The sequence below is a fragment of the Helicoverpa zea genome, chromosome 8 (genome assembly GCF_022581195.2).
Source record: "Helicoverpa zea isolate HzStark_Cry1AcR chromosome 8, ilHelZeax1.1, whole genome shotgun sequence".
NCBI lineage: Eukaryota > Metazoa > Arthropoda > Insecta > Lepidoptera > Noctuidae > Helicoverpa > Helicoverpa zea.
The window spans coordinates 2,724,178-2,749,616 of NC_061459.1; the positions used below are offsets into that span (position 1 = coordinate 2,724,178).

The 25,439-nt window shown below is 36.1% G+C and overlaps 1 protein-coding gene across 9 annotated transcripts in view; it reads left to right on the forward strand.

Annotated features, from left to right (window-relative positions):
- LOC124632830 (SH3 and multiple ankyrin repeat domains protein 3) overlaps positions 1 to 25,439 on the forward strand; it is a 213,414-nt gene that overhangs the window by 166,588 nt on the left and 21,387 nt on the right. The gene's annotated exons all lie outside the window — the stretch shown is intronic.

Sequence of the window (25,439 nt, forward strand, 5' to 3'; positions counted from 1 at the left end):
GGTCACATATTTTGTCCCCTGATAAGATATTGTCCAAATAAAACGGCTACTATCAGTAGTCTCTAGTTTATTACACTTACGCAGTTTTACGCATCTATTATAATATAATTAAATGATAAAAACGCGCTACTTTATAGGTAGTAAATTATGCCGTTATAAAATAATATTCCGGATTATAGGCGGCACTATAAAGAATACTATATTAACCTGCGTAAAAAAAGTAATAAAATAACATCCACATGTTTTACGATTTTCTTTGAAGAGGTAAAGATAAAAGTTGGTACATTTACCCTACCTACGACATATCTAGTTTTAGAAAAAGTTTACCTTACCACAAAGCAGTGGCACAGACTCCTATAATAGGTAGTTACTTCGTAACATTAATGGGTAACTTATTCTTTAACAAATAAGCTTGTAATAAAATTAGGTCACCTAAAACAAAACGATTTATCACTACAATCTAATCGAAAACAAACAACAATAAACTACCAAATTACAACATTACAACAGTCCTTTATCAAAATTGTGAACATTATCTTATCCAAATATTTTGACACCCAATTTGTGAACGAGGCGGAGTATGCCACTACATCCGCCATCCGCTGGGGTATTCGCGTCCCATGCGAACGAACGAACTAAATTAAAGGATGTTGGCAATGCGAACGCTTGTTTCTGTATCAACTATCAACGTAGTTATACCTATAGAAGCATTAGTAGGTATTAGGTATCATCTCCCCAGGCTTTTTCCTAACTATGTTGGGCTTTCAGTCTAACTGGATGCAGATGAGTACCAGTGTTTTACAAGGAGCGAATGCTTATCTGACCTCCTCAACCCAGTTACTCGGGCATTAGGGTAGGTATTCGGTATACAGATATAAAATGTTTAAAACAACCTAAACTGAGTTTAGTCAGAAAAACAAATGAAAACCTCGTTATCCATCCAATTCACTGCAAACTAATTTCACCAAAAAATATTGCAGAAATTGGGTTCCACAACAAAATATGTAACACGTGCAAAATTGCCTATTTTTCAACAAAAAGTAAATTTCTCAACTGACAGTCGCACTATCCCACATTTATATGAAATTGCCGGTGGTTCCCACAAAAACTTTTCTCTCAGGTCAGGTGAACTAGTTTTAATATTTCACGTTTTGAACTCGCTTCGAAACTTGTTGAAAAGCTTTGTTCTGTGTTATGTAAAATGGAAAGTATGAGCTATGGGAATTAATAAGAGAAGCAGCTAATGTGTCATTGTTACTCAACTGTGAGTTATTAATATTTGTACCGTGAATGCACTGTGATTGTTTGTTTACTGTTTTAGAAGTCAGTTTTTATGTTTCAAAATAAACAATAGTGATATGAGGCTGTATGCCTCAGGTCAGATAGGCAGTCGCTTCTTGTAAAACGTTTGTACTCAACTACGTCCGAAGACTGGAAGCCGACGGCTGCCGACCTCAATATAGTAGATAGTTGGGAAAGGGCTAGGCAGATGATGAGATAATGCTGAAGCTATATGCCTCTCATTTTAGGGACGTAATATGTAACAACACAATATATTACAGACAACAGGTACAAAACTCAATTTCATTGGCAATAGAAATCGAAACCCCATTAAAACCTTTTCCATTTAACTCCAAAGACAAAACAATAAAACAGTACCCTCGTTCTACTGCATATTTACTCTAACAAAGATTTCAGGACAGCCAATTACAATTTGATTTACAACATAATAATAATATAGTACCGACAAGTTATTTATTGTTTGCTCACATTCCTACAGATATCTTAACCACGATGTATGTTTGTCTGTATGTTTGTTCCTCTTTCACGCAAAAACTACTGAATCGATTTTGATGAAACTTATCAGTAAAATAGCCTATACATCAGAGTAACACGCATGCATTTTTTTATCATTGTGCGGTAAGTAATTGCTTCATGGTGAAACTTGGCAGGAATACAGCCCAATGTCAGAAGAACACACGAACAGATAGTAGTTCCAAGGAATGAGAGTGAAACCACGAGAAATACCAATGTTTATTTAAATAAAACTACTTTTACGGATTTTATCGCGTTATATTAATATTATTTAATCCCGACGTTTCGGATCCTTTACAGCATCCATGGTCACGGGCAGACTAAGGTGTTGGTCGTCTTGATATATTAGTTACAAACAGCTACCCTACATTTTGTTGATTATTATTGACAATCCGATTCACGCAAAACGAGCTCACTGTATCCATAGGTCGAGCAGTTGTAGGCTTGGATTTTGATTTAATAGTTTCTATGATGGGATTCCAAGCAGGTGGTATGCACCAGCCATCTTCTCTATTGAAATTTGGATGTTTTTTAATTTCAATAGCCTCGCGAATCATCCTAGGTAGGAATCGGTTTTCTCTTGCAAGGACTTGTGGTTTATCAAATCTGATGTAATGCTGGGCCTTGTCTAGTGTGTGTTCACAAACTGCTGACTGTCTGGAACGGCGGTGTTTGACATCGGCGATGTGTTCTTTTACGCGGGTCCCTATGCTTCTTTTAGTTTGGCCTATGTAAGAGAGCCCACAATCACATTCAAGCTTGTATACACCCGCATCTTGTAGAGGTATGTGACACTTGACAGGTGGTAAGAATTGACTGATCTTCTTCAGCGGCTTGAAGTAGGTTTTGATTGAAGCTCGCTTCAAGATGTAGCCAATCTTGTCTGTGACTCCTCTTATGTATGGAAGAACAGCAGGTAGACGCTCAACTGTGGCTGGTTTCACGCGGGTTCTGCGACGAGGGCGCGGTACTCGGAGCTTGTTGTCGTGCAGTACTTGCTTGACATGTTGAAGCTCAGCACCCAGGTGTTGTTCATCGCAGATCCCACGTGCTCTCTGAAACAATGATTTACCAACGGTAGATAACTGTGTTGGGTGGTGGTGGGACTCACCATGAAGGTATTTGTCTGTATGGGTTTTCTTCCGATACACAGTGTGACTCAAGGTGTTATTAGGGTTACGGATAACCAAAACATCTAAGAAAGCTAAGGAGTTGTTTGCCTCTGACTCCATAGTGAATTGAATTTTGGGGTTTATGGAGTTAAGATGATTTAAAAATGCTGTGACTTTGTCAGATGGTAGTATTGTGAAAGTATCATCTACGTACCGCTTGTAGAATTTGGGTGTTACGGGTGCAGATTGCAGGGCTCGCTCCTCAAAATCCTCCATGAAGATATCAGCAACAATGGGAGATACTGGGGAGCCCATTGCTACACCATCCACTTGCGTGTAGAAGTGATTATTCCACAGTAAATAGCCAGATGTTAGGCAATGTTTTAACAGTTCAGCATATTCAGTAGGCATGTTATTCTCTGCTAGTTTCTTAGACACAATCTTGATGCAGTCTTCAACAGGTAAGCATGTAAACAATGACTGAACATCAAAACTGACCATAGTTTCATTGTCAGCTAGTTGTAGGTGTTTTATTTCACTGACAAAATGGTACGAGTCCTTTACATATGCTGCTGTGTTTCCTCTCAATGGTGAAAGTACTTTAGCCAGATGTTGAGCCAATCTGTAGGTTGGTGAGTCGATTTGGCTGACTATTGGTCGTAGCGGAGCATTAGGTTTGTGTATCTTCGGTAGCCCATACAGCTTTGGTGGTTTTGCGCAGCTAGGAACTAGGTATAGGTACACTAGACAAGGCCCAGCATTACATCAGATTTGATAAACCACAAGTCCTTGCAAGAGAAAACCGATTCCTACCTAGGATGATTCGCGAGGCTATTGAAATTAAAAAACATCCAAATTTCAATAGAGAAGATGGCTGGTGCATACCACCTGCTTGGAATCCCATCATAGAAACTATTAAATCAAAATCCAAGCCTACAACTGCTCGACCTATGGATACAGTGAGCTCGTTTTGCGTGAATCGGATTGTCAATAATAATCAACAAAATGTAGGGTAGCTGTTTGTAACTAATATATCAAGACGACCAACACCTTAGTCTGCCCGTGACCATGGATGCTGTAAAGGATCCGAAACGTCGGGATTAAATAATATTAATATAACGCGATAAAATCCGTAAAAGTAGTTTTATTTAAATGTCTAATATTCGCGTAAGTGTCAGAAACCAATGTTTATGTTTATGTTTTTAATATAGTACGAGCAAGTTATTTATTGCGGGCACACAATATAGACATAAATTTCGTGTTGACAGAGCCATTAACTGGTACTCTCACCACACATCGACTCCTGAGATGGCAAGTTGGCTAACAAGTGCCTTGTAACGTCCTTTGATTTAGTTCCTAGTGTTGTTATTCAGGATTTACGAGACCTTTGCAAATAATGAATATTAAGTGCAGTGGGTTTTATGGTGGATCTATTTTTAATGGTTTTTGTAGAAATAATGGTAAGTCTGTTTGTGTTGTTATGTCATACCTTTATTTTATTTTTTGCTTCATCCACATTCGTGCGTCTAACTTGACACTAACGAACTTCAGGCCCTTTTCATATTTTCTTCTTTATGTCGTCTTATTCTGCATTCATCGTTATGCTGAAACTTGTAAAAAGGTGTCCCTAGCTTTGATAAGAACTAACCAATCCATATTTTAAACGCACTCAGCTCAGCCAATGCTAAAATGTAGAATAATTTCTCCGATCCATTTAGTAGCTCCTACATAACAATAAATAACCAAAACCAATTTCTCAATAAATATTTTTTGTAAAATAAAGCAATATCACACAAGAGCAGTTATTACCATACCAAATAAAACGTATATCACAGGCTTATGTAGATATGTCCGCAATCTCGGCATATTTGTCATTTGGCGATTCTCCAAGATGTCTCTTGGAATGCTCTTTGTATTTGCTCATGTTTGTCTGTACGTGTGTCCGTTTGTATCCATGGAGAACAAAATGAAGAGCGGAGATGTCATAACGCAAAATCTCCTAAGAAAGTAGCGCACCAAAATGCAGGTGTTCGGACGACGAGGAACGATACTAGCGCCTCCCTTACACGCCTTCTATGGAACCCATCCATTATTTCCAAAATAAGATTACCAATCAATCAACACCAATCTTTGACAGTTTGGTTTTGATTTGCAAAGACACACAAACGCCTCGTTAATTCTAGCAACTGATCATACTTACCGTACCTTGCTTGACCTACAAGAAGGCGCCTGACCTACCTTCCTTACGGCATCTTCGGTCATATCTCCTTCCTCCATGGTCGTACTCCACTGGACGAGTCTGGAGGTGAAGAAGTGATAGCCAAGAGTTATGTGGCAATATTTTATTTGGTACTGAATTAATGGGACAACAAATATTGGGTATTATCTTCTCTGTATTATGTCATTCGTTGTTAATGCTACTTTTTTTGTTTCAGTAAATGGCTTTGTAGAGCCTATTCGGTTTTTTTCCTATCTTTTAATTTGTAGTCAACACATATGCTATGATAACAATACACAAAAAATGGGGCCCTCTAATCGTTGTACAAACATTCTAAAATTGTTTGTTCCTTTATCTAAATTGTCTATGTAAGTAGACGGAATAGTTGTTTAAATAGGTGTTCTAACATTTAAAAACATATGGCGTGATCTATTAAATTAACATGATGCTGGCTAGTCACGTTTTTATGAAGAATATTATCATATCCATAATTACAAAAATAGTGACAGTCTTACCAACGGAAATTTGGATTTGCACGGGTAACTGGGTTGAGGAGGTCAGATAGGTAGCCGCTCCTTTAAAAAACACTGATACTCAGCTACATCCAGTTAGACTGGAAGCCGAACCTAACGTCTCCAATATAGTTGGGAAGAGGCTACGCAGAATAATAACAGAATAAAATCATGTTGTGTCTTGATTTTCTACAAAAAGGACATTTACCTACATGGTATAATAGTATAATGGGCAGACATTTTACTATCTTAATCACTAAAAACATAAAAATCCCCTCTATGCATCCCATACCCGTATCAAAAACATGTTTAAACAAACTCAAGGAGAAAGTTATCCCATATAATTTAGTTAATTGCACCACCGGGCTGCATTAATGGGGCCTAATGAAATAATTGCCAGTATCCGTCGATCGGCCATGTGACGAGCGCCCGTGACGATGCTATCACTAACACTGTTGTTACTGTGTAAACTATAAACGAATTGAAAGTTAAGATAACAGAGTTTGTTGTAATTGAAATGGCGGAATTTCTACGTACGTACTCTCTTTTGCTGCATACGTGAAACATAAATAGAATTATTTTGAAAAATCTCTTGTTCATAAAGTAATTTCAAATATAATTGCCATAATTTGAATATGCATTTTATATGTAAGATTCGGTATAAAGACATCTTGGCCAACCCAGCAGGACCAGTAAAATTTTCCTTTTTCTCTTACCATATCTTTGAAAGAATTCACTCAACATTTTCACAATTACTTATAAAAAGATTCTCAACACACACTACAAAACCTAAATCAAATAAATCACAACTAGGTAATAACGACAGCAACTGCAACATTCGTTGATATCCCACAGATTTTCGTCATGCATCCGTCTATAGAAATACAAGTCCCAACGCACAAGCTTGCAGATGAAAAAACAATAGAAATCAGCTGTTGCGAGACTGTCCTACTTGGTAACATACGCAACTTAAGTACCTGCCTGTATGGTACAGATTACCCAAGCTCCTATGGAGATTGCTGGCTTAGTAGATCATCATCCTCCGAGCCTTTTTCCCAATCATGTTGGGGTCGGCTTCCAGTCTAACCGGATTCAGCTGAGTACCAGTGCTTTACAAGAAGCAACTGCCTATCTGACCTCCTCAACCCAGTTACCCGGGCAACCCGATACCCCTTGGTTAGACTGGTGTCAGACTTACTGGCTTCTGACTACCCGTAACGACTGCCAAGGATGACTCAAATACATGACAGCCGGGACCTACAGTTTAACGTGCCATCCGAAACACAGTCAATGGTGTCTAAGATATACTTAGAAAGTACATGCTGCCTTAGTAGATATCTAGATGTTAAGCCTATTCCCTTCAGAAGGCCTAGGCCCTTCAGAATAAGTAACGTTCAAATAAAAATATAAAATATAATTAGTAAATAAACCGAATGTAACTACGGATTTGCATTCATATTTCTCGAGATCAGATTCAGAATAATCGTCGGATATCATATTTAAACATGTTGTAATTGTAAAACATTTGTGTTAGCACCCGTAATAGAGACTGATCAATACCGTAAGTAAAAGGTGTCCCGTATCTCGTGTATTGCTATCTATTCTACATTAACGAGCTAGAGAATATCTGAGGACACACCCGACCCTATGGCTTCGATGTCGATATTTTATATTCGAACAGTATTTTCCTAACTGTTATCGTTATTTTACCAAATTATATCCTTATTCTTATATAGATCAAGATTCAACAAACCGATGTCTACTCAAGCGATTTCCATTCGTGATTACTCCTAGCCCTGTATGAGTACCTATAATATTTTTATATGTTGGACGTTTGAAGTTCAGTCGGGCGCCCAGTGGGCACAGCTCACAAATCACGACTAATCTAAGGACACATCACGACCAGTGCATCACTATTATCATCTCACTCGATTCTCACGCAATACAAGAATAGTCTACCTATATTTATCTTGTAGTGCCCAAAAAGGATAGAGGTGAGAAGAGGTCGGTATCAAAATAAACAATCGTAACCTTCAGTATTAGATAGAAAACTTCTTGAGAGATATAAATGTTCAAAAAGTGTCCCTTTTTGAATATTGTACGTACATTCACTTACAATCTTCTACTGTCATTATTTTTTCGTTAACTCTGTACCACCTGTAATTTACAGTGTCACCACGTTTAGTGCCTTTGTTGAAGCTATCACTAGTTCCACCGACACCTAAAAAAGCCACAGGAATGAAAACAGCCGTTCTCTAGAAAATAAATCTGCAAATTCTAATAAAACTTTGTTACGAAACTCTCCAAAGATAAAGGTGTCAAGAAACAATAATAAAGTTATATTTCTCGAACTTCGTCTAATAATAAATCATATCAAATAACCACTTAAACAATCCGAAGTTACAACAGGACTATACGGTATCATTTATTCGATCTTTTATCACTTTATTTTAATTAACGTTGTAAAAGTTGTCAAGTTCTACACAAACTATAGATATATTCAATTGCAGTGTCTTTACCAAGAATAGTGAGGTTTCTTTGAAATGTCCTTTGAAATCTCGTTCCGAGAAATCCAAGATGCAACTTGAAAATTACTCATTCAAGTCCCCCTTTGTCAGTTAATTAATTAAAGTGTTGTACTTTAATTAGCCTGTGATGTTAACAAACAACGTTATTAGGAAATGCTCATTATGTAAACTGTGAACTACATAGATAGGAAACATGTTTGTGGGTTTAAGAGTATCATTGTGCAAATGACAGTTAATTTTGTAAGTTTAATTAATAAGCGAGCTGAAGAGTAGCTTGCTGGTTAAAATTGTTGATTATTCGCTCAGGCATTCATACCTAGATACATCCCTCTTCACAGGCATCTCTTTCTATCAATATCGATACAGAATGTATGTCCAGGCTTTTCAATTTAGAGTCTTAAGGTCATGAGAACTCCAAATTACTGTTCACCCATCATGTAAACCAATTCATCTTCCCCACAAAGCGACAACAGCACCAAAAGTAGGCACGCAATAAACAATTCGAGTGAGTACCTATCCGATAGTAGTTCTGTCGAGCAATGCATTGTGCGCTCGCGGCGTTACCGAGTCCTCGTTTGTTTCACCGCGGTGCGCGAGCGCATCTTACTGAAATTGTCCTTCTTGTCACGATGCTACTTCCTGGTGAAGATTTGTTGGCTTTTATTTTTGATCCAGAAGACGTATGGTGGTAATTTGTTTGTGAAGTACTTGTAAGTGGACGGGAATGTTGACTTTTATCTGGTGTTATGTTTCTTGTATGGCGCCGTTTATTTATAACTTATTATTGAAATAGAAACATGTATTTGACACTTCATTAAATCAATAATAAAAAGTGTTAATTGACCTGTAAATAAAAACGACGTATTTCCAAATCAGACTATACTACTATCGTCGAATCTAAACACTCTAAACGGCGCCTACAAATTAATTATTCAATTAATTATCCAGTAGGTCTGGTCATCGGAATAGTGTTCCATACAAGGCGTTGCAGATAACACAATCTATTTGAATCTATAACCTGAATAAGTATGGCCGCCATTTGTCTATGGTAATTTGTGGTCTTTGACTTAAAAGGTCTTCTTTAGCTCGTGTCGGATGAACTAAGGTCGTAAAAATTTAGCACAAGGCTTAAAGACACATGGGTACTCCATATTGCGGGTCTTGTCATTTAACTTTGCTAACCTGAACATTTCGCGCATTTTGGTTTTGTAAGTAGCCAACTTCGGACACGCAAAAGCTACTGTACAAGATGTGTGGCCTACATAGCGAAAGACTACATGTTGTTTTCCCAACAAAATACTTTTGTAAATCAACTCCACTGCTTTTGGAATATAGAGAAAACAAGGCAAAAACAATAGCTAAAAATAATATATTTATCTCGTATCTGATGGGTTGCATCTTTGCAATCTTGTCCATGTGCAGCTAAGATTATCATATCGTAAATATATCAACAGGTTTTCCTGTTAACATCATGTTAAGGTGATATTGATATCGATTAAATCGATAAAAAGAATTCAGTGTAAATTGTGTCCTGCTGATTCAGGCAGGAAAAACGCTAAAATATTACTAAGACGCATAGTTTAAAAATATTTAAAATAAAATAAATGGTTAACAAACTAGGTACTTCTACCACCACAGTATCATAAAATAAACACTTATGTTTCAAATATTTTTTTACTCATCACGTAAACGCCTCGTGCCCTGAAATTCCCATCTCTCCCAATAAAATGAGAAAAATCCAAACAGTTGACAACATTAGGGCTACTCTGTCTTTCCACCACAGTAACATGTTTCAAATACCACTCTATCTATAACGATGAAATATCGCCAATAATTCCTATCGTTACTTCAATGTGCAATCTCACAGTATTTATGCTATAAATATTTCCTCATTATCATGCAGATCTGGTAAGAAAAACTGCCTCCAATCGTGTACCTTCCCACGCGAGTCGGAATTAATTGAGGGAAAATGATTACTTAATAGCATCGTAGGCGATTCACTGGTTGCAATCCATATGGTGTTGTTGTTGCGAAATTTTCGTGTCTTTCGATGATATGTAAGTATGTCCTATTTGTAAGGCACAATTCATATTATAAATGCTCCAAAGAATATCACATGTCATACAGAGTTGAACATACTTATACATATTTTACCCCAAGTTGTATCGCTTAAATTAATATTAACTACTTTTGATAGATCTCAGTGGCGTGCACTTGGAGAGGCCTATGTCCAGCAGTGGACTGCGATAGGCTGATGATGATGATGATGATGATGACTTTTGATAATATGTACCTACTCATCTTTAGATAGTACTGCATTAATATACACCTCTGTATCTTCTCTCATAGGTGTATTCTACAAAATTTGCAATTTCTCACAAACAAAATGTCACAAACATCGAGTTAAGATCCTAAACTAAAGTCCTGATAAACATCTAGACAGTTTATTAATATAACCGTATACAAGGCAGGATAATCTCGGTAAAATTTATACTCTTCGATGGACAAACAGTAAAGCATTGTTATTTAATTATATGTGCATAAATTAACATTCCGTTCAAAGTTAATTCTGTTATACGATTAGCTGCAGATAAGGGGGCGTGGTACAATGGAAAGAGTCAGCAATTTACATGAAATTATGACGAAACAAGGTCGTAAGGCGTGCTTTACTATCCTTATACCTAACTATTGTTTTTCTGTTATTTCTTATTGTGTATCTTTGCGTCTTTTTGTTTGTGCTGACTAAATGTTTTATCATCTATCTATCTGTATGCGATGATCGTTCAAGAACAGGGTGTTTTTCACTTCAAACAGACTTCTAGGTATACCACAAATGCTTAAACTATTGCTCTGTCAGTTTCTTAGAAGTTAAATTGAATATTCATCACAACTACCTATGTAATAGGTACGGTGAGAATTCATTTTTGTAGAAGTAAAAATTACTTTTACGGTCCCAATACGACATTTTAAACCAAACGTACAGAAAGATAGCTGTTACATAAATACTCTGCCATTATTATAGTACAAGTACACAAACCACCCACGATATACTGCACTATATTTACACCCGTCACTACTCAACCATACAGGCTTGTCGCTCATAACTTGCATCCATACATGCAACGAACATTAGTTGGTTTCAGCGCAATTTATTATTAACATCCAACGTCTGCCTGTCCGGTGTATGAACGTCATGGACAACAAAATGACTAGCGGAGGTGCCATATCGGAAAATCTCCTAAGAAAATAACGCGCTAAAATGCCGGTCTGCCTGGGACGAGGAACGTTACTGTCTTCGCCCTTATTCGCGTTATTTGGACCCAACCGATTTTTTGTAATACCAAAAATCGTGGACAGATGGCTCAAATTACCCAAACGCCTCGTTAGTTCACTCGCAACTGATCGTTTTGGTCATGACCACCGTACGAATTTGACCTAGAAGAAGACGCCTGATCTACCTGCATTATGGCATCTCCGCTCTTTCCTTACTCCGTGATGAACATCCATTTGTCATACACCGATGCATGCTCACTTGTACAATACTAATCACTGTTTGACGCTATTATATGATTCGATTATGTGGCGAGAATGGCCAATCGATTCTGTATTCGATTTGTCATTTGTTTTGGAAATAATGGCAGGATTTGATGGGTTATGAAATGAATCGAATGGATGAATATCGATATTAATTGTACTATGTTATATTGCCAGAATACAGTACCCACTGTGATATATTATTATATTTTCCGCGTCAACTGACATAGGTAGATACCTCTTTGGAGTCTTTACGTCTAGAACATTTCATTATAAAGATAATTCAGTGGGTTTCCTAAAAACACCTTGCTTTCGTTTATGAATGAACATCAGGTTCACATTAGTAAGGCATGCTATGCCATGCCGCAGCCTATTCCTAGCATCATCATATTTTATGTCGTATCATTCTGCAAATTCGGTTTGTTCGTAATAGGACCACAATAGGACACATTACTTTATACATCCTACCCCAAACACACTCCATAAAACAAAGAACTTAAATGAAAGCTGAAGCTGTATAATTTGCCTAGTATGCATGGTGGTCGATAGTAATAGCGTAATGGCACAAAGCCCTGAGGTGTGCACTGACTGACCATCTCGGCTATCTGACTGACATGAGCGCGTGACAACGGGGTACAGGGGTGTAGGGGAACTGGATGTGGTAAGGTCAAAGGAATGACGACGGAAATGCAATAGTATTTGAAGTGGAAACTCAAATCGTTCATAAAATATCGAAATACTTGTGTGTTTTTGTCAATAGTATACACCAACGAAGAATACGCGAAAATTGAAAATGAAAACGTTAAACGGTTGAAAAAAATTATAGAAATGCAGGGTAAGAAGTAAGTAAATATTGTTTGATAAATTCTTTATTTAATGTGCACACTGTTTGCACTGAAAAAGAAAATATGCTGCTATAAAATTAATGTCAATACCGGCTATCTGTCAATAAGTCTGAGTATCTTTATTTGTTTAGACATTATAGAACATGGGATTATTAATATCAGGACTGTGTAAATATCTTGCTCAAATATTAGCTTGAAAAAAATATTCGTACCTTGTTTTATCATATTTGTTTTAAATGCATGTGGAACTAAATGATACTGTTATTTTATCTATGTTATGACAGTACCATTTAGGTATATAATGCATTCAGTACACATTACCTACTTCTAAAACTAAATAACATTACCTCTAATCGATAACGCACCCGGTTAAAATGACCAAAAACCATCACAAAACAAAACCACAAACTATCATACAATACATTTACCTATGTCATTACTATCAGTACATGTACTAACCACATCCAGTGTACATAGGTCGATGTACACAAATCGTCCTCAGGGCCCGATTATCATTTATTACCACGGTTCCATGCATCGCCATTACTCGTGCCGATACGCCGAGAAATTATTCTTTTCGTGGTAATTTCCATAGCAGCACTATAATTGATATTTGCGTGAAATTTTTGCATTTTTCTGATAGTTTGAAGACTTGGTTTTTGTCGTTTTAATGATAGTGTTACAGTAGTGGCGATGGCTTTGAGTGATGAGAGGGATTAATTTTGTAATAATTGTGTAATCGTGTAAAATTTCCATAGCAGCACTCTAATAATAATTGATATTCGCGTGAAATTTTTGCATTTTTCTGCTAGGTTGAAGTCTGGGTTTTTGTCGTTTTAATAATAGGGGTTGTAGCGGCGAAGGATTTGAGTGATGAGAGGGATTAATTTTTGTCTTGGGTAAAATTATTTAGACAGGAATGGATATGCCAGTGTAACTATGTTGAGGAGGTCAGATAGGCAGTTGCTCCTTGTAAAACACTGGTGCTCAACTGCGTCCGGTGATACTGGAAGCCAGCCCCAACATTGTTGGGAAAAGGCTCGGGAGATGATGTTAGATATCGTAACACTATGCAAATCGTATCTATACGTATAATATCTTGTCAGCCATTTTTATCCATTGAGAATAAGTCCTAGATATTTTGTAATTATAACTAAAATCAACTTAATCAATTACATGTGCCGAAAAGTATCCGACAGTAGCTAATATGACTTTCTAAAAGTAATTTCACAATTTAACGGTTGCCATTTTTTTACACTAAATCCCATAGAATTACGCTATTGAGAGTTTGCAATACTTTTAAATATTATGAAAGATTGGTGGCTGCACTGTTCTTATTGAAAGATCTTTATACTCACCCTCCGTCTAAGTTCATGAAATACCTTTTCTACCACAAGAAGATAATATTCGTAGTTATGATAAATTCTCATGTCACGTACTAAATGACATCACTTGACTTCCCTTTTGAACAACTTGAAAGCTCATTAAGAAAACAACTGTTACACGACTTAACCAATTAATAAAAGTGCGCATCATTAAGCTTTAATTTAAGTAAATTACTAAGTAATTAATTTAAAAAATGATACTTAGATTAAGTTTGTGCGGAGACAAAATGGCAGTGGCAATTTATTTAAATAAAACTACTTTTACGGATTTTATCGCGTTATATTAATATTATTTAATCCCGACGTTTCGGATCCTTTACAGCATCCATGGTCACGGGCAGACTAAGGTGTTGGTCGTCTTGATATATTAGTTACAAACAGCTACCCTACATTTTGTTGATTATTATTGACAATCCGATTCACGCAAAACGAGCTCACTGTATCCATAGGTCGAGCAGTTGTAGGCTTGGATTTTGATTTAATAGTTTCTATGATGGGATTCCAAGCAGGTGGTATGCACCAGCCATCTTCTCTATTGAAATTTGGATGTTTTTTAATTTCAATAGCCTCGCGAATCATCCTAGGTAGGAATCGGTTTTCTCTTGCAAGGACTTGTGGTTGCTGTTCTTCCATACATAAGAGGAGTCACAGACAAGATTGGCTACATCTTGAAGCGAGCTTCAATCAAAACCTACTTCAAGCCGCTGAAGAAGATCAGTCAATTCTTACCACCTGTCAAGTGTCACATACCTCTACAAGATGCGGGTGTATACAAGCTTGAATGTGATTGTGGTCTCTCTTACATAGGCCAAACTAAAAGAAGCATAGGGACCCGCGTAAAAGAACACATCGCCGATGTCAAACACCGCCGTTCCAGACAGTCAGCAGTTTGTGAACACACACTAGACAAGGCCCAGCATTACATCAGATTTGATAAACCACAAGTCCTTGCAAGAGAAAACCGATTCCTACCTAGGATGATTCGCGAGGCTATTGAAATTAAAAAACATCCAAATTTCAATAGAGAAGATGGCTGGTGCATACCACCTGCTTGGAATCCCATCATAGAAACTATTAAATCAAAATCCAAGCCTACAACTGCTCGACCTATGGATACAGTGAGCTCGTTTTGCGTGAATCGGATTGTCAATAATAATCAACAAAATGTAGGGTAGCTGTTTGTAACTAATATATCAAGACGACCAACACCTTAGTCTGCCCGTGACCATGGATGCTGTAAAGGATCCGAAACGTCGGGATTAAATAATATTAATATAACGCGATAAAATCCGTAAAAGTAGTTTTATTTAAATGTCTAATATTCGCGTAAGTGTCAGAAATCAATAGTGGCAATTTATATTTGGCTTGTGTTTAAACACCACCCAAAAAAGTACCTATTTTACTACCAAAAAAATTCTAAACGGTTACCAAAATGGATAAATGGTCACCAAATAACGTTTCCAAAAATATTATTAGGTAAAACCATTTTTTCGTATTATTGACTACTAAAAAAATATATGGACGCCTTTAAAATACACTTTAGACCAAATATTATATATTGTCACTACTTAGATGTTACCAATTATGTAATACCATGACTCCTAATTTGGTCATTTGCGATTTTTCTGATGTTATTTTATTTTTTTTGGATCATAATATTATATACTTTAGTGCCCTTTTAATAAAGTCAATTTATTTTTTTTGGAGTTATTTATTTTATTTGGTGCCTCAGCTTAGAGTCTTAAAAATATTTTTGGTGATCGCCTAAATTATACCCTTTATATTTCAAGTGTTGTACGTAGCTAGAAACTTATGGTTGTATGTAACGACCGCTCATTAGCGGTTTATGAAGAGACTCATGTTTCATGACGGTTAGACCATTCTTCTTAAGTGGTTAACGTTAAACTGAGTGTACTAGCTGTAAGTAATCTGCATAGACATGATAATTATGGCAGATACGGCGCAAATAAATAATTGAACATCGTACAGAAAAGAATATTGGGCAATGTGCTCTATATATTTAATTTCTATATCTAAACCTTATTAATCATTTTAATACATACTAAAGTATGTATACATACTAAAGTATTAACTAACATTAGATAGACATTGGGGAGTTTGTACCTACTAGAATTACTTAATTAACAGAGATCAATAATCAAATGTTGATATTTAAAAATCACAAAAATAAAATATTTCATCAAATATTCCTCTCAATCAATATCTAAAATATAAAGCATCTAGGCACGCAGCATTAACCTACACAACATCATATTTGGTCAAATCCACAAACCGGTACGTTTCGCAACGCCACCATCTTGCCGCAAGCAATCACCGCTGGACACAAGCATTGTAACGCGATCCGATTCTTAAGTATCGATACCTACTTGCACATCGATCATCGGATGAAATTCGTCAAGAAATTGTGCAAGAATCGGCCACACGCAGATTCGTGAAATCGATTCGTAATTAAGACTGTTTATTTGTTGGTGAGGTTAATTGGGAACTATTGTTGAAATATGATTCGTTAAGAAGCTGTTATTTCCTCTTATTACAAAACTTGTCATTAATGTTTAAAGGCTAATTCTTCCATTTTATCACTTAACGATGAGTGGGCGCAAGATTTACCAATAGTCAACAGCTTAATTTTGGATTTTGCTTCAGACATATATCATTCACACACACTACGATTGTTTAGTTCATACTTTTTAGTTTAATTTAAAATCACTCTGTCTTCAAACACGAATCCTTTTGATTCTCAGTTGTATAGGCCTAAGAATATCGAATTACTTAAAGCCTCGCCCTCTATCAATTCATTCTTATTGTGTCTGTTCTTAACATTCTTTCACGCAATTCCTTGTAAGTTAAAGCCATCAACGACTATAGACTATACTTTTCGTTTGTCACGCACAGGATAACATTTCCTCCCGATCCACGGCTTTGTAGGAAATAAAAATTTATAAAACATTATTAACAATTCGATACGTAGCTATGAAGTTAAGATAAAAGAAGTTGTTTCATAGTAATTGAGACATCCGTGTACGGTGTGTTAGAAATCTGTTGGGATATAAATCTTTTGGCTTTAAAGTGGTCTTACAAAGTGACGTAGAAAGTAATAAACTCATATGAATAGGAATCTATATGCAGAACTTTTCTTAAATATATAGTTAATTTCATTCGTAAGTTGCAAGGGCAACTTAAAACTCTACTTAACAATAACTTAGTATGAGATCAACGTACTCTCAAAATACACAGACCATTGCAGACAAAAGCTATACAGTACATTATAAGTATTCTCAGTACACTAATAGTAATACCTTTCTATGAAGCTAGTTAAAAGTTGGAGCTTCCGAGGGCTCGTGAGGTACTTAATTAGATATCCTGTGGCGAAGACTAACTGACTCTCTTGTTAATGTGATGAATATTTAACGCTCTGTTCTTTTTCATTGTGTTTAGTTCAAGTGTACTCATAGATGTTCTTGATGTTAAATTCTCTGGAAATAAATGAGCTTGGGCATTTGAAACTTAGCAACTGCCAAGAGACCATCGGGCTGTTTAGTACTTAAGTAGTATTTTTAAGTAGATGTGTCAAGTTTTATTAAAAAGGTGGATATAAATGACTAGATTATTATAAAGATAATTACGAAGTGACTGAAAAAGGAAAATCCGTGAATAAAAACGAACTAACAAAAAAACACCATTCGACCATAAAGAGCCTCTTTTTTCGTACCAATTAATATAAGGCAATGTATAATGTATGAGGCAAATCCAACAATTAAACAACACTAAAATAGCCATTCCTATAATATGTAAAGCCTAACTCACTACTCCAGTCTCCTAGGATTAATCTACCATGATAATAGGACTAGGAAAAGTTGTAATAGTATCAGAGTCGCTTAGTTGAACAGCTCGAGGGTCAGATATCAATTATAAGTTTACAACTGGCTAGCGACCGAGATTTCCCTGTAGTTAGTTATATCTAGACAATAAACAACTGCCTGTTGAATAGTCCAGAAACTGGAGAATATAGTCTATTCTTGTAATTAACTGTCTTGATTGACTGCTTCTTCAATGCGGTATTGAATCCATTAACACTCCTAATTTAACTAACTTAATTTTGAAAATGTTGGCAGGTAATATAAGAACTCATTAATATTTACTACGAGTTTATTCTGAAAATATTTATCAGTATGCTTAAGTTATGTTGTTTTTTCATCTGGAACCCCTTGTGTGCGCCAGCGCCGCGGTAACTCTTCAGAACAATCCTGCAGGCCGTCAGGCTTTGGCTGTATCTTCGCAACCCCTTTTCCTACCTACGTTTAGAAAAACTCTTGCGTCTCAAAATAAAAATCAATCCTTACAATCGTTTAAATTATAACTAGAATATTCTGAAAATTCCCGCTACATTATTAGCCTACTCATCCGACACAGCCAAGCCTTAATATATCAACAACAGTTGGAACAAACAATCGGACTCGTGCAAATCGAACGTCACGATGCTTATCAAATCCAGGCGATGCGATGCCATGCGCCCGCGCAGGCCAGCACCGTTATTGTTATTATTACTCTTACGATCTATAGCAATTAGGGTTACCACCCGATTGCACTAATAAAGACTGCAGTAAATAATCATTGACATAATTAATGGTTATGGTGCCAAGTAATTGTATTATGAAGTGGTAGGTACATTAAGGTAGTTTTAAAGGTTTGTGGTAGACATTTTAATAGGTAAATAAAAGGCTAATATTTATGGTTGTATTGAATGTTTATTGGATAAAAATGAGTTTCCTGCGCTAATCTCAGTGTCAAGATTTATTATATCTTAAAGATTATTATCTTAAAGTAAGTTATTAAGAGTAACGATATAACCTGGTGATCTAATAATCTTCAACCACATACTGCGCAGTAAGTAGGCAAGTATGATGCGTAACACTTGCATTAACAATTTGCATTAACAATTTGCATGTTTTCCATTAAGTACAATCTTCCGTAAACATTAAGACAAAAACTATCATTAAGTGCTTCAGAACTTAATGTTTTGACACATACTTAAATAAGTTTTACAAATATGTAGAAGAACATACTTTTTTGTCAAGATTAATTTATAATTGACATCCGTTGTTACTCCATATAACTACATACAAAAAACTAATTATTATTTATTAAAACAATACACAATTTATTTAGTACATAGCTGTACAAACAACAATGTTTAAAACAGTCCCAAAGTAATTGCAAATGATGGTATCCCTAACAAGTGTCGTGGCCCATACATTATAATACCCTAGTATGGTATTCCATTAACTGTATAAAGGTCCCCATTTCTCCGTTTAGCGGTTTACTTAACTCTTACGTTAAGTGGGACGGAGTTTAGTTAAATGTATGACTTGAGAAGTTTTCCTGATTGCTTTAATAACTGAACACATTGTAGAATATATGTATACAGAAGACAATAGTCTTGTTATTTCCCAAGAAACTAATATTTTTGTTGGTGGTGTTGATTTTGTTTCTCTTTCATGAAAACGAGTGGAAGCTTGTGTACTTAGGTCGTACCCTGATTTTAGGACCCTTTTTTTATGACAAGCTTTTCTTTACTCAGCACAGTCCTAATTATTGTCAATTTGGGTACCACTAATGGCACCATTAATGGTTAATTAAGCCGTTACTGTGTTGTATTAATTAATTTATTTTATTTATTTATTTAAATGCCACAGGACCACAGTGATATAGTGCATAGTGAAGTGCTACTAAAATAGTTTTAAGTTTTTATATACTAACAATTTTGTATAATATATGTATGCTAGTTTTTAAGATCTATGGGCCATTGATGCCTGAAAATAAAGATGATTTGATTTGATTTTGATAGTAGGTATTCTGTTTTTACATCAAAGTTGGTAAAAAAATCTAACTGTGAACAAAAACGAGAACAAACTCTCGCACGTATAACATTAGTAAGTCAGTAGAACGATTTAACAATATACAATAGTAATTCACACTAGTCCGGTTTGGGCTCACGTGCTATCGAAAGTCTTACAAGCACATACGCATTGATAGTACATTACTACAACTGATTCATCACGCTACTTTCTCTTACGGATGTTGTGTTCATTGATAGATGCTCATTCATCTCGAAGGTATGTGACGAACAGGATTTGGACGAACAATTAATTGATAGAAAAAATCCTGGTCTGAAATTCGTTATTTAAAATACTCCCTGATTAACTCTTCAATCCTTCTCTATGTGAGAAAAGGATTCTGTTTAACAGTGGGGCGATAAATAGGCTGATGATGACACTGATGAAAGGGTTCCTCAGCTTTCGTCTTCCTACTTTTTATAGACACTAAACGCCTGAAAAATACGTCAGCTTTTTAAACCTACATTCCACATGCATTTTGAAAATTCTTCCACGTATTTCTCAACTTCAGCAACTAGAATCAAATTGTTCAGTGTATGATACAAATTGACCCATAATCTCGGCGTGGCTTGAGCATCACCACACCGTATCTAAGGCTCGTGCCTATGTGACAAAACACATCTATCAACTGACCAATGATCCACTTAGGTCGTGTTTGAGCCCCGTTTGAACGACTTCTTTTGAGCGACAGTTACTAGCGCAAGTCGAAATGCAAGTGATTAATGAAATATTTAGTTTTTTTGTGGTAATATCCTGTTAGATAAACAGCTTAATTTAATAACGGTAGTCTATTTAATAAATGATGACACAAAAGTAACCAATTATATCCTGTATGTGTAATCCTGATAACAGTAATTTACCATTATCTGATTCATTTCACTGAACAGTCATACTATTGGATTATTCGCAGATTAATAACCAGTTTACAAAATAGCAGCACAGTTGCGGATGCGACTACTTATTGCAAAGCGGTTATGTTACGTTGAACAAAAGACTCGTTTCCGATGAGACTTATCACGACGTGTGGTCTCACACCCTCAGAATCGTGAGAAAATCTTATCAAGACCACCTTCTACATCCTCCTGGGCCCTGAGAAAACAAGCATGTAGAGTTTATACACACCTCTTTTCTTGTAAACTTTAAATAAGAGCTTAGAGTTTGCCAGTAAACAGAGAATGTTGTAAAGATTCTTTGAAACATATCAACAGGAGAAGCCTCAACAAACTGCATTCGAATGGTCGTAATAAATTCTTGAGTGGCATCTTCAAGACGGTGAGCTGCTGGCTCGAGTGTCCGTGAAGTGTAAACTCAGCACGGTCCATTCGGTCGGTCCGTCAGCCACGCGCAGACCGCACATCAATATCTTCGCGCCGCGGACCGCTATAAACTGATTGCTTCCCCGCACTACTCCAAATGGCCCCATTTGCGCTTCGAAACTTTAATAAACGCTCCATGTCACTATTATATCGTACTACTTCGTAACATATGTAAGTATTCAGCTGCCTTTCCGGGGTACGAATAACTCTAAGCTGACAAGGATGCTTTAATGCTGCCTTCACATGCAAAACTATACCGCGGAATAGTGGAAGTATTTTTGGTTTTCACTCTAATTGGTTAGATCTTCATGTTCGACGTTTTCCTGATTTATAGGTCTAGGTTCACTTTGGAATTCAATAAATCTTTGAATCTCGATCTGGGGCCAACCTTTCAGACCATTTTCCTCCGAATATTTCTTGCAGTAAAATGCCTCCATTACAAGAAGTAAGGACTTAAAAATAAGTCGTGCTTTATTAACCCACTTTCAGTTAACAAACGACCCAATAAATTTCTCTCCAATTTTCCTCCTTTCTACAATACAACCTGCATCATGATACAGATCTTATTGGCGCAACCTTTAACACGGCAATAATACAAAGCGACACAATGTATTCTATTAGCTCGCAGTAAACACTAATAGTATGGCGATAATACGGTGGCAGTCACGTTTCCGTAGATAATGTGCCAGTTACCGCGACTAATTGTCCAATAGGTTGTTCTGGATTCTTTGGAAATAACGTCACAAAGAATTCAAAGGCTGAGAAGAATTTTGCGGCTCATTTTGTTGAGAATAGCAAGCGTTTTGAAGGGTAATGTGTGCGCATCTTTTGTCTTATCTACAACACCGTACTACAAATAAGACTCAACCTTAATACTTGTAAGTGGTGTCCATAAAACTGTTACGAAACCCACTCCTTCAATCTCCAATCAATTAATGTCACATTAACAGGCATCACTCATATCGTCTTGTGATACCCAACCACTTCAAGAGCCTAAACATTTATAGTCAATAAATACTGATAGAAGCGACACTGAGTAACAAGCAATCAATCTACTGACCTACAATCGGAATGAGTGTAGACTGTAGACTGTAGACATCTCTATTGTATGCTAAAACGTGGTATAATTGTCGTGTGTGACTGACAGGGTTGTCGCAGTCGGCAGAGAGAAGTTCTTGAGATGTTATTGTTAAGATTTAATTGTTATGTTGCTTCACTGCTTGAAGGTTTGATTCGGATTTGATGTTTCGTTTATGTTAATTGGTCCTTTAGTATGTATGTGTTGGTAATTAAAGTTTCGTGGGATGATGTGAAATTGCTGAATTATTTTAACACGATTTTTTTAGATGTCATTTAATTCCGTAAGTTTATTTTGAAAGTTCTTACAATTTATTAGTTGCTATTACCAAGTAAGTAATATCTCCTTTTCCTACTTAAAAAATTACATATTGTATGTTTAAAAATAAAAATTCATGACTGTTATTATCAATATTCAAAATTGCGAAATCCACTTCTTGGTAAGCACCAACCCTAACCAATCAACAACGAGAAGAAACACCTACGTTCTGTCAGTAGGCAGTAAAGCTACTCTAAATATTAATGGCAAACGCATTGTCTAATCTACCCGCCCATTCCTGACTTTCCTACACTCTATGGACTTTTATCTGGGTGGATAACGGAACTGGTTTATGGCCCATAAATTAAGGGTGATATTGCTCATTTCTCATGGAAATCCGAGGCTTCTTGGCCAACTTTCAACTCTAGAGAATTCTATTGAAATCTTTATTCACATCTTTGCATACTGCTGTAAGGTTATAGTTGAAATGAGTTAAACCATAAACCAAAATCTTGATGGCGAAGTTAGATTTATTGTCTGTGAGCTGTCATTATTCTACGTGTTTGAATAACGAACATTGGAATATTGCAGAATAGAGGTCGGCGTTCATTACAGTTGCCAATATGTCCATCACTAATTGGAAGGCTGTATGCGGGAATGTCAACTGTATTTGACATTTTATGTATAACCTTTTCTCGCTGTGGCCATTTTGGGAAATGACACATGCTCTAAAGGGGCTCATTGGTCACTGTAGAAATGTCATACCTCCTAATGATGAATTTGGTGAACATACAAAAATATCTGACCGTTCTAAATTCCTCTGCAGATTATAATTGCTATCTAAGGCTACTATACTACATATAGTAAATATTGATAAATGGCTCCTTTACATAGATAAGTGTAACGATACATATCTTATCTCTCATTAATCCCATATCTAGAGTAATCCTTGGCTTACGTACGATAAGGATTTAATTCCCGCCAATATTGGTAATGTCCACATGTTAATCTGCTTTTGAAATACGATAAGTTATTTAAAACGATGATGTGGCCGGAGTTCCATTGAAAAGTTTAAGGAAAACTGTTATTAAGATAATTACGAAGGTTAATTTAATCATTGGCGCTACACTTAATCACGAATTGCGTGACAAAATAACATTTTTACTTTGGTTGAGCGTTTTTAAAAAGCCTGCTTGTTACCTAAAATATTACATAATTTAAATAAACTCGCATCCATCTAAAAAACAGTTATCTTCTTACTAAAACACAATTTTTATCTAAAGATATTGGCAGCAACCTCAAATCGTAAGCTGTTTCATACACCCGTGACGTCACCACATTTTTCCGATATTTCCACAACGTTGGGCTAATATTACCTACTCGAATGTACGTCGTGTGATATTACAAAATTCCTTCTAAATTCACAGAGCTCCAGTTTAGGTCACATTGCAAAATATGTCTTATTTCTAAAATAGATAGAATTCATTTTTGAGAATAGAACTTGGCTGATGTAGGTAATAATCTGATGGTTTCTTGTCTTACTCTGGATTCGTAGCAAGATAGGTTTTGAGAAGCTAATTATTTTGGGTTTGTGGGACACCTCGAGAGACAAGTCATATTTTCAAGAGTCACCTTATGACAAATGATAAAATAATTTCAAATCCGAGTTGGTAATGACATCATTTAATGCATGGAATATCACTGAACCCATGATAATATTTCTTACAGAAAGACCGATAAAAGAAGAGTTTTTATAAAATGTTATTGCAACTGTTATTCGATTAAAGAACATTCTCAGTTACCTATTCTAAGTTACTTTTGCATAACACAAAGTCCACTGCAATTTCCTTACAAAAATCTCGGTCTGAGCACTACAGACATTGTATAGGACGTTTATCGTCACGTTTAGCTTGTAAAACTGGGAGAAATCGGCCGACCTAACTGTTAGGCTAAGAAACTACTTGTACGAGTAGTAGATTGCTACACACCAAGTATACCATTGAAAAAGTTCCAACTAAGTAGGTAACTATGTAAGAATAAACTCAGGTATGTAAGAAGTTTATAAGAAGAACAACAAGCCTCGGCAAATAGAACAGAACGATATCTACTTGCGAAGTTCGTAACAACATTTATGAAGTCAACGACAAAGAAGACTTTATATTATAAAAGCTCTGGAACAATTTTGTATATACTACTTACTTGCTTTCAAACTGTCTTTTGTTTTAATAATAATATAAGGCACTGTTTTAATACTGACAGTACCTACACGAACTTGGCTTTTTATCTTTTTTTTAACTGTCACCTCGGATTCCATTCAAATTCAAATATATTGCCAAAGGAAGGATGCAAGCTATTTAAACAGCATTCGCACCGCATCTATCATTTCCACAAGTTCAAGTTCAAACAATTTCTCTAGCTTAAACTGGCTGAATCCTACAGCCATAAGTTATCCTAGTCTTGTTACGTTAAAGACGCTTCACCGATATATCATGCCCGTTAATCTGAACTGCATTGTATTCCAAACAGTGGCTCAACTTGTTCTGTACACTGGCGGCCAGAAAAACTGCAATCTATCACTGGACTGCTGAGTTTTTATTCTGCACTGCAAATAAATTAGTTCTGCAAGCAACGAATGGGAAAAACGTGATGAATCCTTTCAATTCAATTGTATTCTTAAGTGTATTCTGTTTGCTTTTAATGCGTTTCTTTTAAATGTGGAAATGTTTAATCGAAGTATGCAAAAACTTCTAGCAGCTTCCATTATGCTTAAAATGTTTTATCAAACAAAGGCCGAAGTAAATTGTCGAAGTTACTAAGAGCTTTACTTAGGAGAATATCTGGATAGGATAGGCTACTGTTATTAGTCACATACTGGCAAGTCTGCCTTTTCGTTTTATACTCAAGCATCTATTTTAAAAATCAT